General features: G+C 43.9%; 1 protein-coding gene across 2 annotated transcripts in view; it reads right to left on the reverse strand.

Annotated features, from left to right (window-relative positions):
- The window catches only part of COL26A1 (collagen type XXVI alpha 1 chain), a 622,272-nt gene that overhangs the window by 69,444 nt on the left and 536,155 nt on the right, over positions 1-16,673 (reverse strand). The gene's annotated exons all lie outside the window — the stretch shown is intronic.

Here is a 16,673-nt window from a genome sequence, read left to right on the forward strand (position 1 = left end):
GTGCGGATGCTGAACAGCATCTCCAAAAAAAAGTCAAACTAATCACCGCCAGCATTTTGATATATACATGATCATAACTCAACGAGCATGTGCACATCTGCGCCATGAGCCTGCGGCAGCCCCAAAGTGATGCCTTATATGCATCACTATGTATGTGTCATGAAGCTCTGCAGCCTTTTTTACTTTTAATTTACCGTTCCAAGATGGCAGACGTCTTTCGTGGAGTAGTACAATAAAAAGAATACAGAAGTGCTTTAAAGTGGAATTAGAGAAAGGAGCAGTCCGATAACAAATTGCAACTGCTGGGCCCTAATAAAAGCTTAAAACAAATAATTAAATAACACAGGTACGACCAACAGAGCTACGGGTAGAAGTGGGAACGCAAGAAGAACCATGCCATCGAGAGCCAGTGAGGTGACAGGAGCACAGGGGGATGATGTCAAAGGGAAGCAGCACATGGCGTATGTCGTTGCCATTTGCACCATTTTGAATGTGTGTGCACCACACATCCGAGTTGAATTGACATTTTTTTAAACATTTTTTTTTGTTTTTTTTTTCACGTGGATGAGTGAAGCAGCATAGAAGTGCGGGTGGGGGAAGCAACATGGAATGCAGGGGAGCTTGAGAAATACGGAGGGCAAGGGGAGAAGTACCCAACATGGGTGAGAGAGAGCAAGATGGCACGTGGGAGGAAGAGAAGCACACGGGCAAGACAGACAGCAAAATGGAGATGAAGTGCTACACAGGTGGGAAAACAATGTGGAGGAAGGACATGAGGGCGAGACCATGGAGACGAGCGAGAGAGAAGCACAAGGGAGAGCAACATGGACTGCAGAGTTGGGGAAAGAAATAAACAGGGAAGACAGCTGTCTCATGGAGCTGTCTCATGGAGTGCTTAAACAAAAAGAAAAAAGTAGTGCCTGAAAATTAATCAGTGGAAGGACGCAGGTAATGAGGACATGCTCCAGGGGAGAGACAAACACTAAAAAAGGAAGGAAAACCCACATAAGCTGACTAATAAAAGAGAAGCAAAGGAGAGTGATGAAAAGTCAACCAATGGTAAGCAACAGGCGAGCTCTGAGCCCACTGTAAGCTAACATTAGGTCTTTTTCACAAACAGACATATCATCCAGCCAAAAAGACTCTAAAGAAGCTCTGCTTCTGGGAAGGGACAAAGAGAGGACAAAAAGCTATAAAAAAAAATAAGCAAATGAGATTGACAAGAAAGCCAGCCACCTATTGGTATTGTACACAATAGGTAGCAGCACTCTGTTTTCAATGATTAATAAAAAACAACTCTCTCGGGGCTCCTAAATAATAATCCCAAATCCTGGGCAGGAAATGTTTTAAAAATAGCAACTTTGCAAAATAGCATTTTAGGCAAAAATTTAACATACCCTGATTCCATATTAATACAATGCTGCTGCTGCACAAAAGAAAGAAAAACAAACAAGCCCATTGCTGTTTATTGGCGCCATGTCATGAGGGTGACTTTCAGTCATGGCTGTAGTTTAACATTTGCACTAGAAATACAGTTCCCATCATGCATTGTATTGCAGACTGAAAAACGGAACTGCCTGGAAGTTACTCTCAGAACATGGACCCATGTGACAGCAATGTAGACAGCAGAAACTGTGTGAAATACAAGTGGTAGCAATTGTTTAAAATGACAAAGAGAGCAACCCTAGCAACGATGCCTCCTCGTCTCTGTCTGTCAGCTGCCTCTACCCAAACTTAAAAACCATTCCGAGAGCGAAGACTTTCATCTAGTGATGGGAGTTCAAGTCACAGGAGCCACATCAAGTCACCTCTGCAGACTCACAAATACCTCCCTTTCACTACTTGTCTAGCTCCTTGTTTATATCCACACTGCTCCCAAGAACCTTCAGTCAAATCAAGCTTTCTGTCCAAGAGAATGATGTGGGATTAGACTCCCGCCTTCAATACAGATGGCCTTCTGTTCACATCGTAACTGGGGATCAGCCAGTTTTTCTAAAGCAGTAACAGATCACCCTATTCTGGTTGCTTGGCCCCATGTGCAAAAGCAAACTAACACAAATGATGGACGGAATGCGGAACCAATCAAACATTCACTCCAGTCACAGATCTGGGCTTAATCCATCAAGTCTTTTGCTCACCACGCCACTGCAGTTTGGACCCAGGCATATGCAAATCAGACTTGACCATGTTCCCCTTGGGAACAGTCCAGCCCGAACTGCTAGGCCAGGTCCTCCCTGGACCGGAAACAAGCATCCTGGGACTGGTTTCAAGGTATCACCCTTCATCAGCCAGGCTAGCTTGAATCAAGTGGCATAGTGAGCCCAGCACCTACGTCTGGGCATACCCGGCGCACTTAGGGTGACAAAACCAAACAAACACAAATGATGGATGGAATGCGGAACCAATTAAACATTCACCCCTAGTCACAGATCTAAGTTTAATCTATCAATTATTTTGCTCACCATGCCACCCCATGTGCAAGGCAGATGCAATGCCCCATATGTGGATCACCTAAAAGAGTCAACCATATGCGCCCTCCTCCACCCAAGTGGCTACCACAAATGCTTTCTTATTGAGACCTGTCCCAAGTGATGCTCGTCAGCAACGATAAAGAACGAGCAGGTAATGCAAGAACTGGGTGGACCCAAAGCCACCATGGGGGGCATGTGTGCTTGGTCATAAAGCACGAACCTAGAGACAATGCAGAGTCTGTGACTCATTCAGGGGATGGGCATACTGTATGGTATGAAGCAGACACATTGACAGCAAATGACTTGGCCATCATTAGCATTATTATTACCCAACCTCTCTCCTGATTGGCTGTAAGTGTGAGGACTGGGCTAAAACAAAGGCTTATACATGCAAAAGATGATGTTTAAAGATCACTGAAGTCAGCTTTAGCTATGTTGATGTGTGGACCCGGAAGGAATGCTGGGAAATTCCAAGTTGCAATAATTTAACCCGGGATGTGTGACACTTGGTGGGGATGCACTTGGCCCTCATATTATTGCATTAACTTGACACTAGAAAAAGGCATTGTTAACACATTGAAGTTACAGTTTGAAAATGTGGGAGTCTGCAGCAGCTGTACCTCCTCATAGAGCTAATTATAATACCCAGGGCCCCCTGAAAGGGGTGGGTGCGGGGGCTACAAAGAAACAAGCAAAGCCATGGAGGGATGAGGGAAACAATGGTGGAGCTGTGGAGGGGGAGGAGGTAGCATTACAGAGCACATGGGGAGAATGGGTGAGTTTTTAAGGGGAAAAGAAGCACATGAGGGAGAGAGCAAGGAAACACGTGCACTTTCCTGAGAGGCCAAAGCCCTTTCCATTGCAGAGAGGGATTCATGGGATAAGATAGTACAGTCCAAGCTCAGGTTATGCAACCATAGGAGAAACCTTAGAACATGTGTGGCCCCAGACCTGTTTTCTCCCCTGGGGGGTAACTCCTTCCCAGAGCAGATATTCAGGCTCTGAAATGCACTCAAACAGGACAACAACCAACAACAACCATCGAAAATTTAGAAGAGAAATAAAAACTTGGCCTTTGCAAATGCTGGACCCAACTGAACCCAAGCTGCAACTGCTGTGTGGTTTGTATATGCTGCTTGTGACCCCTTAGCCCATCTCTTTGGTTTACAGCCACCAGCATTAACCACACATCCATGCTGCTCGCGAGTCTTGGGCACATTGTCTGGGCCTCACAAATGACACTAAAACTCAACAGTAATAGATGTGAATTATACCAACACCTTCTCCCATACACTCACTACACATGGAGTAATTACTTGATGGCACTTTGGGGCCTCAACAAGAGGTAGGAAAGGGCTGTATAGAAATTCCACAATACAATATGAACATGTTAATACTTATAAGTAAACAAATAGAATATGAGCAGCCAGTGGCAATTTTTTTGGGCACAAAACACGTCCTCGTGTTTTTCTGCTAATAACATAGCACTAAAAAATAACACAAAATGTCAGACTGGCGTTGTGCCTAATTTCACATCATTTTTTGCCATTTTGTGACATTTCCGCAGAGGAAATTATACAAATTCCACCAAGACCTAAAGTTATGCCAACAACAGTTACTTCCCTATTTATAGGTTGGCACAGTAGTAAAAAAATAAGAGGAACTGGTCTTTGAAATAGATATTAGCAGTGTTCTAGTCAAAGACAGCTCCTTTATTTTTTGTGCTATGAAGTTTTTTTCCCACTTTTTTTCTTCAGGTCTACAAATGAGTGCCTTACATCTGAAACAACGAGGCATCTCCCATGTGCTGTTTGTGGACTGCAGGGATATTTAATTAGTTCTGGCAGGTCTGGAAACAAACACTCCCATCTTTATATCTCTTCAATACTCAGTGCTTAATTTGAACCGGTGGTTTCCGATGCTTGGCACCGATACTTGATTTTCAACAACGGAATTTATGACAGCCAGGCACATGGCGCTGCTTGTCTAATTTTGAGATGAATACAACAGCAGTAGTTTCCTAATTCTATATACATCAAAAATGAATGACAGCTGCCACTCAAAGCTATAACAATAGCTTGGGTGGCTGGCATTAGTCATTTATAATGTATAAAACGCTTGAATTGTCATTAGTAGCGCTGACAGAGGCGATGGGTGGTGCCAGCAGCAGTGGTCTCCTGTCAAGGGCCCGGGCACTTATTATTATTATTATTATTTTTTAACTAATTATGCACTGTCAAAACCTGATCTGTTCCAGACACAGGTTGCCCTAATGTTATTCACCGTGAAATTATTTTAAAAAAGTGTGAGAACATTTCCTTGCTCCCTCCTAGCTTTAGAGCACAGAGATCACCGGCGAAAGCCAATTTGTTCGGATTAGTAAAAGTCTGACGTTAGCAGATAAACCGACCAGGAATGCCAGAGAATGGACCGCCCAGAATGATTTGTCAGGCTCTAACACAACGAAACAGAGGCTCTGCTGCCCTCTGCTGTTCATATTTGGGATATCGGTATACTAACAGGAAATCTTTAGGTACCATTAGCAGCTGTAGCTGCATGAAAAGCTGGTGACGACCTTACACAGAATTTAAGGCCCGTTTTAGAATCAGACCACGTCATTCCGTAAATGTTTAAATTATCCGCCATTACATTTGTCATTGGTAACTGACAATGGAATATTCCCTCTCAGTCATGCGGTCACCTCCAGGGGCGTAACGCAGGCACCTGAAGCCCCTGCGGTGCAGTGGCGGCCCCAATCTTTGGAAGGGGCCCCTAAACACTGACTGGACCCCGCACCCTTGTGTGTGTATGTGTGTGTTGAGGAGGGGCGGCGAAGGGGAACCCTTGAAAATCAGTGAACATCTGTGAGATCTGATACACTCGGGCCCTCGTCATCACTTTGGTGTTATCATTTTGTGGTACGCACTAGTCAGCTGGGAGTACGGAATCCCACTTTTCTGTCCTCGGTTCTGTGGTCGTTCTCATTGGTGGCTCAGTGTCCTCTGTCGCAGTCCGGCCAACAGCATGCGGTGGCCATCCCTACGATTCCGTGTGTGTGTACATCTCCCACAGAATCACAGAGGGTGGCAGAGAATACACATGAAAGCTGCTATGTTCAAGTGACAATGCACGTGCGTCGTCATTGCTGCAAGTCCCCTACTATCGCCGCTGGCCTGCAAAACACTGCATTCCTCCCCAGGACTGTGGGTCTCTGTAAGCATGGACACACCGTTTCACACAGCCTTGTTCCCCTTACAGGGTGAGTGGGTGTCTCACTGAATCAGTTTAATGCCATGTAAACAGAAAAATAACACAAACCTCAAAGGTCAGCAAAGGAGTAGTTACGCTTCTGCATAAGGCACATGGATTCGAGTACAGGTTTCTTTCCGTAAGGGATCGGGGCTGCTGCAGAACCCAAGCACCCACTCACCCCCCTCCCCCCAAAATAACGTGCAGGAGTTCGGAAAGTGAATGAGCAGTAAACTTGCCTTTAAACTTTGTTTTTGTCTTGCCACATTTGCGGTGCATTCAAGTACAGAGGTCAAATGTCAGGCTGTTCCTTTTGACAAACTGTTTCTTATTGTTTTCACAAGAAAATTGGTGTTTACTTTTCTTATCAATAAAACTGCATGTAAATGCAAATGTAATGGTCATTTCAATGAAGAAGCTGCTGTCTGTAAATGGCAATGTGCTACCAGCACACTCAAGGCGCTGAGGAGGTGGGGGGGAAGAAGAGAGGGGAGGTGCTGCTACTGCTCGAACAGCCAGGTCTTGAGAAGTTTCCTAAAGGTAAAGAGGTCTTTGGTCTGGCGCAGGTGGGTGGGAAGAGTGTTCCACGTTTTGGCGGCGAGGTGTGAAAATGATCTACCGCCGGTTGTAGTTCTGCGGACGTGTGGGATGGTTGCGAGGGCGAGGTCAGCGGAGCGGATATGCCGGGTCAGGGTGTAGAAGGAGAGTTGTTTGTTGAGGTATTCTGGCCCGGTGTTGTGCAGTGCTTTGTGAGCGTGGGTGAGGAGTTTGAAGGTGATTCTCTTGTTGACTGGGAGCCAGTGCAGGTGTTTCAGGTGGTCTGTGATGTGGCAGTGGCGGTGGATGTCCAGGATAAGGCGTGTGGAGGCGTTCTGGATGCGTTGCAGCCTCTTCTGGAGTTTGGCCTTGGTTCCTGCCTAGACGGCATTGCCGTGGTCCAGTCAGCTGCTTACGAGAGCTTGGGTGACTGTTCTTCTGGTTCACAGCATCCCCCCTCAGAGTGCATGTGTGTTTGGACGGCCGTCTCGGGCTGGCCAAACACACATGCGATGTAGGCTCTCTCCAGCCCAGCAGCACATTTTCCCTCACTACAACTGGGCAAAAGTGCCCCTCATGTCTCCATAGCCCCTATTTCACATACATTTCAGTTGTTTTAAAACACTGATGAAGGCTGGTTTTAATAATAAGAATGTATATCTACCCAAACAAACCCTTTTAAGCGACATTATGACAAGATAATAAAAGACTGTGAAAAAAAACATAACGTCCTAACCTGTTTTATGCAGTTTGCATGCAGCTCTTTGATGACAGTTCATAACAGTCACTGTTCTATACTAGGTTGTATCTTATGAACTGTGGTAACAAACGCGGTAATCCACTCAGCTATCAACATAAAATAAGGATCTGTGATTTGCACAGTACGCGTCCTTTGCAGCAGACATATTAACCCTCTGTGCTACTTTATGGCAAGTCAAAACTTCCATTAGTCAAAACTCTGATTTCTCTCTAACAGGAACATTAATCACAAGAGTTATCTTGACATTTTTATTGCTGTCTGAAAGATGGACACACATGGAACTCTGCTGCAGGTGTTTTTAAATCGTACGTTATTGATAAACACAGCGCCCCGTCTCCAGGTCAGTGCCCCCTCTCCAGGTCAGCACCCAGTTTGGCTGCACCAGCCACACCACCATAAGGCCGGCCCTGGCTGCACTTGTGTTCTGTATGATGCATTGCTTTTGCACAATCCCTATAACTTCAATGATGTCTCCTTGATGGCACAACCCCTCTTTGAAAATTGTTCCAGCACCACTGTCTACTGCCATGCTTGTAGTCTGTGTTCAAATCCTGTACCTGCTGGCTGCCCTGAAGTGTCCTCAGAATAGGGAGGTCACCTGCCTGATACAGTGGTGTAAAAAGGCCCCTGCAGACTCCGCGGTGCAGGGGGACCTGAGCTCAAGGGGGCCCCCTCAGCATAGTACCCTGTCCTGAGAGCTCATGAGCGAGTTTGGAGGGGGGACCTCCATGTACTTTGCAGCCCTTGCCCCCAAGTTTCGTTATGCCACTGGTCTGATATTTACCTGGACTGCTGTGATTTCAGACGAGGTTCGACACAAAGATATTAAGAGCCCTTTTGAGTTTGCAACACCATTCTTATTTCCCTCCTGCTGTTTTCACTGGAGCATGCCACCTGCAACTGTCTTGTAAAGGATAATAAAGAAGAATCCATGCAGCCTGACTTCATGAGTTCTTCACGTTACTTGTTTGATATTAAGATGGGCCAGTCACCCTTTTTGTTCAGCTTTGCATACTTCTTTTCTATAAAGTCCCTCCTTCTCTTGAATCTATCTCACTGCAGCAGTAAAGTCGGATATCTGGGAATGTGGATGGAAGAACAATTGTGCAGAGGAAGTTACCTAAAGGATGAGAAGACAATAGCTGGAAGAATGAAAACACTGATGTAGCATGGCTCTCTGCAATGCACTGTCTCACTATGTTTCTGGAGCTGTGATTGGAAAAGGTGGATCAGAGCACAAGTTTGAGCTTTTTTTTGGAGGATAAGGAGCTTAGCTTTGGTGAGAGGTTGTGAATATTGTTGCAAGGTTGTCATCTTTGATGCATGATGAGTGGCATTGCTGTGTGACATGTCATTGTTGTGAGGTGGGTGGTCTTGCTGCAAGATCTTTGCCATTGTTACACTGGGGTCGGCTTTGTTGTGAGATTATTAGTATTGTATTGAGGGTGTGTAATTGGCAGGTTTGCAGTTAAAGTGTTTGCATTGTTGAATATGTTAATTTAGAGCAAGTTCCATAGTAAAGGCTCTTAACTTGCAACATATCGACCTCTTGCAGCGGGTTCATGGGACCTGGTGAAGGCTTTCGTCAGAAGACCATGGGGCAGATTTAAAAGAATGTGGCGTATCAATCCTAATGCACTACTTTTCTTCTGTCCTCCTTGCCCCCCTTAACAACACCATGGTTGCACCGTATTTACAATACAGCACACAATGGGGGTCGTTACTACAACAGAGTCCCAAAAATTTACGCTGTTGTGGAGCTTTGCTGTACTAGCATAAAAAATGTTGACACTAGGGCAGAAAAGTACAGGGAGGCCCATAGATTATTATGGGTGACCTGAGCCTGTGTTAAAAATGACGGAAAAAATGGTGCAGTAAAATCTTGTGTTCAGCATCAATGAGGTGACATTCATATGCTGTTTCCACACTACCAGCCCTGTGGCAGTGTTCTAAATCACTTAAAAGTTGGAAGTTGGCTACATGAAAATTTCACAGTAGCGTTGGGTAACTTAGTAAGGAGTTGAAGCTGAACTACTTCTCTGAGGTGGCTGTGGGCGAGATGTCCTGGAAGGCAGATGTAGTGGAAGACATAAGGGAGTCAGCTGATTTTGAAGTGAAGAATGAGTTCTATTTTCTCATCTTGATGCTGGGGGTCATTAACCAAGGTTGAATGCAAGTATTTGAATGTGTTTGGGGTATTAGTGTGTTTAGGGTAAAGCAGAAGAAATTGCACTTTGCACTTAAGAAAAACTCCCTGCCAAGGTAGGGCCAGTACTAATCAAGCAGATCTCTTCACATGTCATTGGTTTTGCTTGGTCGTGACCTAGTCCTCAGGGAGTGAAACAGAGGTTAAGGGAGATGGTTTGTTCCAATGAGCTCTAGTGGAAGAGGTGTATTTAGAGACAGTATCAGGCCTTAATCCTGCCCAATCAATGGGGAGAAGGATGTAAGTGAAGGAAACTGGAGAGAACCTATACATGATTGCAGTAGCAGGTAGTTTCAGAGTGGGGCTGCTGCCATCAACATTACATCACTGAAGTCATAGGGTTTGTGAAAAATCCAAGTGTCAGACAAAGAACAAGTATAGCAACATATTCATCAGGAGTGTGGTAAGGGGGCAGTATGTAACTGGTGGTGGATTTTGTAGCACATTGTACCAAATGTATGACTGAAGTGTGGTGTGGTAGTGCACTGTCATTACAGACAGTACATTTTCCATTGAAATGACCACTAAAATTTCATAATAAAATTATATGGCACCCAAATGATGCAGTGGTAAAATTGGGTTTCAGAGAATATTTATCATTTTGTACCACCAAGTAGAGTATCTTGATATAGATCCTGTTAACATCTTTGTTTCCGTTACACTTCAGATGTACAAAAAGTGTCTATTTGTGCTGTTCTAACTGCTAATGTATTTTGAAATATTTGCACAGTCCATTCACAGGTATTTAAATGTTGTTGTGTTAGAAAAAAGATAACATCCTACAGCCTTTCCTTTCACACTCCCTGTACTCCAGCGTGATTAACAGATAGTTCACTTTACAAAATCTTCTCACTTTACAGTGAAAGAAAGAAAAGTAGACACCAAAGTGAAAATAATAAGCAGCAATTTGTCAGAAGACATAGCCTAATATTTGACATCTTTTTTTAAAACACCACACGTGATAAGATAAAAACACATTTTATGGCATCTTTTTTAAAATATTCACCTTGTGAACTCATGCATGGTTATTATGGGGGTGCTGCAGTACTACTCACCCCTGCAATCTTACTTCTAGCACCTATGCTTGAATGAGAGGAACTGCCAATCAAAGGAGACTTTATCAGACATCTTTTCTGTTCCTGAATCCCCTCAGGAAAAGCGAGTCATAATGCTCTGATCCTGGGCATCATGATGGGGAGTTACATTTTGATTTGTGTGGGCTTCACAATGATGAGTTCTATTGGTCATGTTCCCACATTGTTGGGTTTGAGGGACATGGTTACTCCTTTGTGGGTGACCTAGAGTGCATTTTCTTGTTTGAGGTTATCATAGGGAGAGAGTATCTTCTGGGCCATAGACCCCAAGCCTCCAACAGGTGCGTGAGGTCCAGTGTTATAGTGTTCCATAAAAATAAGGGGAAAGTAAGCTAAGGGGTATCTGCATGTTTGCTATGTTTTTAGTGTTTAAGTAAGTCAGTTACATGTGAATGTTCGCTCCGTACAGCTATGTGTTATACAAACCAAAGAACGTAAACCTATTTTGGGTAGTACTTGAGTCCGCCGTCTATTTACTTACTTTTACATTATTGCTTGATTTCTGCAAATGGGTCCGTAAAATGTACCTTTTATCCTGCATTTTGACCCTTAGCCCTGACTTTTCACAGTAACTGCCCGGAATCTGCCTCCGTGCCAGTTGGTCACCCTATCTCAGGCCCAGTCCTACTCTGTACCTGCTCAGCATCCTTACACCGCAGAGCACCATCTCTCGCACTCTCTTCTTCCATCCTTCTCTCCCTCTGTCTCTTACCTGTGCCTTCCTGTCTCCTCCTCTCCTCCCTCCCCTTCTCCTTGTCCCCCTCCCCGCCACCTTTCACTTCCCCTTCCTTGCCCTCTCTTCGTCTTCCTCTCACCCCATTTAGACGGTCTCCTTCTCCAGTCTCCCTCTAGCCACTCATTCTCCTATCACTCTTTCACCTTCATTCATTCTTGCCTCTCTCCCCATTTTCTTTTCCATGTCTCTCCTCTGCCCACTTTCACTCCCCTTCGTTTCTTCTCTCCCTCCGTCTACCGCCGTGTATCACCGCTGCCTATCAATTTGTGGAAATGCTGTTTTTTAAGCCCACCACTGGATACTCTTGGAAAGCTCCTTAGCTCAGCAGGATTTAGAGGTTCTAGGGGTCAGAGTGACCTGCTCCCCTCCCTGCACTCCAACACATTCAATCCCCCCACCCCTCCAGGATGCTAGTGGAAAGTCTGAGCACATCACAGGCTTCAGCATGAGCTAAAGATAACCTGGCTGGTGTCTAAGAAAGGGATGCCTTCTTCTACAGGGGGAGAGGGGTGGGTGAGCAGATTCGGATACCGGGGGATCCCTGGCAGCTTCACTGATGCAAAAGGGCGTGCAAGGATATCTTTCTGCAGCCCCTGCCTGGCCTTCATTCAGCAATGAATTCCATTACAGTGCCATATCTCTGTTCCACCAGCCTGTCCTCCCTGCAGAAGTAATACTTGTTCTGGGAAAAGATCTCTTCTCAGTCCCAGCTTGTCCCTCCCCAAGGCCCATACTACCCTTCCTCGCAGAAGTAATTCTTGTTCCAAGAGCATCTCTCCACAGCTCAGCCTGTTACTCCTGGCGGTTGTAATTCATTTTATAAGAATATCTCTCGATTAGCGCTGCCTGATCTCCCTGTGAAATGAATTTCCATTTCAAGAATATTTTTCCACAGTCCCAGCCTATCCTTCCCTGTGGAGGTAAGCCCTCTTCTGATGACATCTCTTCACAGCCCGACCATCTCCCTCCTGCAGACGTAACTCTTGATATCACTGTCTCTCCAAGGCCCTAGCTGCCTCGCTGTCGAAGTAGCTCCTATTTTAACATTTCCCCCAGTCCCAGACCGTTCCTTCATGTAGAAGTCCTGTTATGAGAATATCCCTTCTGCTGAAGTAATTCTCGATAAAAGACTACCTCTCCATATCTCCGGCCTCCCCTACTTTTCGAAGTAATTCACGTTAATACTTCACAGGCCCAGCCTGCCCCTCTCTGTAGAAGTCCTGTTCTAAGAACATCTCTTCACAGCCCCACCATGTCCCTCCTGCAGAAGTTATTCTTGATATGACTGTCTCTCTATAGCCCCAGCCCCCTCCTTGTCGAAGTAATTCCTGTGTTTATATCACTACAATACCCCAACCTGCTCCTTATTTTCTAGAAGTCATTCCTGTAATAAGCGCATTTCTCATCGCTGCAGTCTGCCACTCCCTGTGAAAGTCATTCCGATTACGAGTGTTTTTCTCCAGATCCCTTCTCCAAAGGATGTTAATCATGTCTTTGAGAACTGCCTAGGTTCTCTGCAGGTCTCCTTATCCCTAAGTATAAGCACTGACAAAGCTGTTAGGTCTGGCCCTTATGTACTTACTAATACAAATACAGACAGGCACAAATTCTCATTAACTATTTATGTGTATCTGCACAAAATGCCTCTTTCTGAGCCTCCTATTTGTGTGTCCTATTTTTATTCCCTAACAGCACACACTTAGGACATGCTGTCTACTCTCCATTTTGAATGAGGAAGGAAACCTCTACTGAATTATGGAAAAGCTTGGGAGGTACAACACTGGAATTTATTTTTATTGGGAAGAGCATTCATCATTAGAATAGGCTACAAATATCGGGTTTATTTGATGGAAGCAATCATTCAACTTTGTTAGACTGATGTAAAAAATATCTGAATACAAATTAACTGTTCATATTCTAGATAAACTGGATAGGGGAATAATTTATTGTGAAAGCAGTTGTAGATTTAGGCGTCCACTGCACAAAGCAGTGTTGCAGATGCAAAGTCTGTGATATGCAAAATCACAGAATTTGAGACAACGAAAAGCAGTCGCAATGTACAAAAGACACACTGGTAGTTAGAAATGTCTTTCTTCCTTCCCAGGTGCACTTTGTGACCTACATCGAATGTACGGGCGGGCTATAGGCACTCTCCACTCATTTGCTATTTGTTATGCAATATATGAAAGCTTTGCGACCATGAATGCAATCACAAACCTCCTGAAAGGAGGTTTTATTGCACTGGATAGCTGCTACAAGTACAACAATACTCGTATCCCCTTCTTTCATGACCACCTCTCTCTCACTCTTCCCCCGTCTTCTCCTCTTGTCCTTTCACTCTCCTTTCCTTACCCACAATTACTCCTCCTGTTCTCTTTCTCCCTCTACCCACTCATTCTATCTTTCTTTCCTACCTCTTTTCTTTTACGTCACTCACCTTTTCCTTTCCCTCTGTCTCTCTCCTGCGTCACTTCCCCTTGTCCATGTGCAGCAGGGGGGTGTTGCCAAACTCCTATGCAGCCAGCTCCTATACGGATCTATCCGCGGATCAGAAGGCCCAAATTTAGAGCTATCAATGCTGCAATGAAAACGTTTTCTCATTTCTGGGGGCAGTGTCTGTGGGACTACCCCAGATCATCCTTAGAGTCAGGGTAAGCTCACCCATCCTCCATATTTAGTGCCTTGCCAGTTTCTGTCGGGATGCAGGCTTCAGTGCCTCGCATCCTGCAGTGACCCCCTGCTAATCAGACTCCCTGGATCACTGAATTCTCAGAGGATCTGAAGATCCTGCATTATCATGCATTAAATGAAGAGAAAAAAGTGGGATACAACTGGGATTTGTTTCAAATGTATTTTCCTGGGATGGCTTGAGGATCCGTATCGGCAAATCATCTGAGGATAAGCTGTCAAGACATACAGATGTCCATCTCTGATCAACCCTTTGAAGCCATCCCAGCACATTTTGTAATGCAAATATATTGAAAACTCCTGAATAGATTTACAATAAACCACCAAAAAGACGTAATCCGAATAAAGTTCTAATTTCCAGAAAATTTGTTGTAGTTCTGTTTCTCGGATTTGATTATGATGATAATCTCAGTAAATCTTTCCCAATTCAATAGTTACAACTTCCACAAACTTAATGAATGAGGCAGCAATGTAGAGGTCCTGTCCATACAATTAAAAATGTACGGCTTCCCTACATGAGCATATTCCCTGCTCAAGAAGTAAGGGCCTATGTTATACCTGTACAATGCACCAAGGATGAGCAAATTCAAACAAGATGTACCACATTTTATATGGAAGTATCATATACACAACAGAGGTCAAGCAAAGTTTTACAAGAGGCTTAGTGTAAGTATTGGTAAAATTGTAAGCACACAGATACATGTTTAATATATTTTGGAAGCGGTCATGCAATATATGTTTATTATTTGTGCGAGGGGTAACTATCTTAGATGTGCTTAGCTGGCTTTTTGGCTTTAAATTCCAGAAGATCTGTTTATTGGCAGAGGATCTTATATTATCTTTGTAATGGACTTGAAAACTCTAGCAACACTTGTGATGCTCACGCAGTGAAGTAAAAAACTTTAACAGACTGAGTCAGAAGCAGATCAGCAATTGTCCCCCACTTCCCTCTAAGTTAAGGGCTTAATTACTGGTGATGCTTCAGAATGCCTATGACATATACCCAGAAATTGTGATTATACCCTCAGGGTTTGCCTGTAAAGGTAAAACTCATTCTGAAGTTTGCCTGGGATTATGCTTCAGGAACAGTAAACAATGCAGAAATTGTCACACACTGGGACAAATCTAACTATCAGGACATTTTACCAGAAAAAGAAACCTGGTCATAAAGACGACATGGCACCTTGCTGATGTGACTGACAGAACAGGAGTTACTGATGTGAAATCAACTTTGCATATAGGAGTCTTAAGAGCAGCCACACAGCACTTGTAGCTCCTTTGTTCATCAAACCAAATGCCTGAGTCGTTGTAATTGGCCTTAACCTCCATCATAAGATCACCATCAACCCACCTATTCTTGCCATTAACCTCATGCCAAAGACCACCATTGAAGTGGTGTCCACAAGCTTGTTTTTGATAATAAAACTCTAATTCTGACAAGGACTGATGTAACTCAGTAGTTGTATTATCTAATAATGCAATGCTGTCGGCATACTGCAGGAGCAAAATGTGACTTGACCCGAACTTTGGAGGAAAGTCTCTACCTTTTTGTAGATATACTTTTTCTCAGAGATGTGCATGCTACAACTAATCGGGTGCTAAGATGCACCCCTTCTTCTAGTCCTGATTAGCATAACTTTTCCAACAAACTGACTGATTCTCACCAAGCTGAACCCCTGCCCATGTCCCAGAGGTTTTACTCTTGGAACCAGAAATGGAATCTCCAGTCCTCTTACATTCTCCATAGAAGGGTCCTACAAAACCCATTAAAGGTGGTTTTGTAGCCTAAGGAGCAAACACAAAGCATAGCCTATTTTATGTTGATGGGTGAAGAATCGTAAGAGACAGGGTAAGAAAATAATCTCTGGTTGTCTTAAGAGGATCTGAAACCTATCTGATGACATGGAATAAGAATGTCCAGCTTGGTACAAGCCTCCTTAAAAAGTAAAAGCAAAAACCGTGTCCAAAAAAGCAATTAAATTATACTTGGAGAATGCCCCAGGGGGACCGTTTTTAAAGATGGGATGTTTCACATTTCTGGAATAAACTTGTGTCAAGAAAAGTGTCATAGAAAAGAATATAACGAGTCACGATAATATTCAGGGTCCACCTAAAATGAGTATGCTTGAAGGCCTTTTGGGCCCGAGACTTCACCAAACCAATCAGCAATCATCTGTGCAATGAATTCTGTAGTCAAAGCCCAATCGTGTCCTAGGCACTTGGTAACAGGTCCAGTTTCCTGAATCATTATAAAGAGGTGACATGGTCAATCGAAGGTGTTTCATAATTAGAGCCTTCCCTTAATCCAAGCTTACTTCTAATTCAGATTACATTTGTAGGCAAAGTGCCTGTTTGCTGGTAGGCTTCTATTATTACAGATGCTTATGTTCAACAATATTCTGCGCTGTTGTAAATGTTATGCTTGCATTCAGGCAGATGGACCCTTGCTCTGTTTGGCAGTGGACCACAATGGTCAGACTCATCAGTAAAGTACACTGACCTTTTCAAGTGTCATCTTGTTCTTCTTTACAGGTTGCAATGTAGGTCAGATCCTCCTAAGGCAGTTCAAATCCCTTCTTGCCCTTTCATAATGAAAGCAGCGAAGAGCGTCTATGACAATTCTATTGACAATGGGATTTTTGTAAGTGTGTTTCTGTTCTGTGAAAGTATGCTGACTGCCTTTATTTCGATGTATGTTGTATAATATGCGAAGCTAGTCTAGCAGATAATTTGCCTGCAAGATGTTCAGAAACACTGCCTGATAACCTCTATACATGCATTCCCAGTACTGTGAGGAACAAGTCAGCAAATGCCACGTTCTGTGTGAAACCAAACTTCACAATTATCTTTTGAGAAAATATAGGTTTCAAAATGTACACAGTCACAATTTCCCCTTGTATGTAATTCGTAAATCCTATATTTCAATCCAAAT

The sequence above is a fragment of the Pleurodeles waltl genome, chromosome 3_2, assembly GCF_031143425.1.
Source record: "Pleurodeles waltl isolate 20211129_DDA chromosome 3_2, aPleWal1.hap1.20221129, whole genome shotgun sequence".
NCBI lineage: Eukaryota > Metazoa > Chordata > Amphibia > Caudata > Salamandridae > Pleurodeles > Pleurodeles waltl.